Genomic DNA, 663 nt, shown 5'->3' with positions numbered 1-663 from the left:
GAAAGGAAAAAATGGCCGCCAGGAGCAATGGATTTGTACTATGGGCACCAAGCCCCAATGATAACTCTGGTGGTAATAATAAATAATAAATAATAAATAAATAAATAAATAAATAAACCAAAAGGGAAAGACAGGGAGAGGAGAGAAAGGTGAAGGGTGTGGGTGGTGGTGTACCTGTTACAGTGTGAAAGGACCCAGGTTTGAGCCCCCTAGTCCACACCTACAGGGGGAAATCTTCACAAGGGTGAAGTAGTGTTGCAGGTGTTTCTCTGTCCATCACTGTCTATATCCCTCCCTCTAAAATTTATCTCTGTCCTGTAAAATAAAATTAAGTTTAAGTAAGTAAATAAATAAAATAAAAATATGGAATGCTAATGCATTTGTATGTCTTCGTTGTGTAGGGACTATGCTAATCATCTCAGTACCATTCTAATTTTAGTTTAATTTAGTTTAGTTAGTGAGCATGATGGCTGACCTTTGTTGACTGATGTGGACCTACCTGCCTGATACTAGGGAACACACCTTCTGCTGGGCCTCTTTATTGCTTCTCAGTCACCTCCTGAGCTTTAGACAGGGGGAAGTAACTAAGCTGAACTGACCCAGAAAGTTATCTTTCTTCTCAATCCCAAATGACACTGTTCTTCACACCTCTTTGACACCGCC

General features: G+C 40.3%; 1 non-coding gene across 1 annotated transcript; it reads right to left on the bottom strand.

The window, feature by feature from the left end:
* Window positions 1-357: 357 nt before the first annotated feature.
* LOC132542819 (U6 spliceosomal RNA) lies at window positions 358-459 on the bottom strand. Its single transcript, XR_009553786.1, has one exon. It is a non-coding gene; the product is annotated as a U6 spliceosomal RNA (small nuclear RNA).
* Between the last annotated feature and the right edge of the window lie 204 nt (window positions 460-663).

Source organism: Erinaceus europaeus, chromosome 1, assembly GCF_950295315.1.
Source record: "Erinaceus europaeus chromosome 1, mEriEur2.1, whole genome shotgun sequence".
NCBI lineage: Eukaryota > Metazoa > Chordata > Mammalia > Eulipotyphla > Erinaceidae > Erinaceus > Erinaceus europaeus.
The sequence above is the reverse complement of the archived record's forward strand: the minus strand, read 5'-3'. Positions and strand labels throughout refer to the sequence as shown.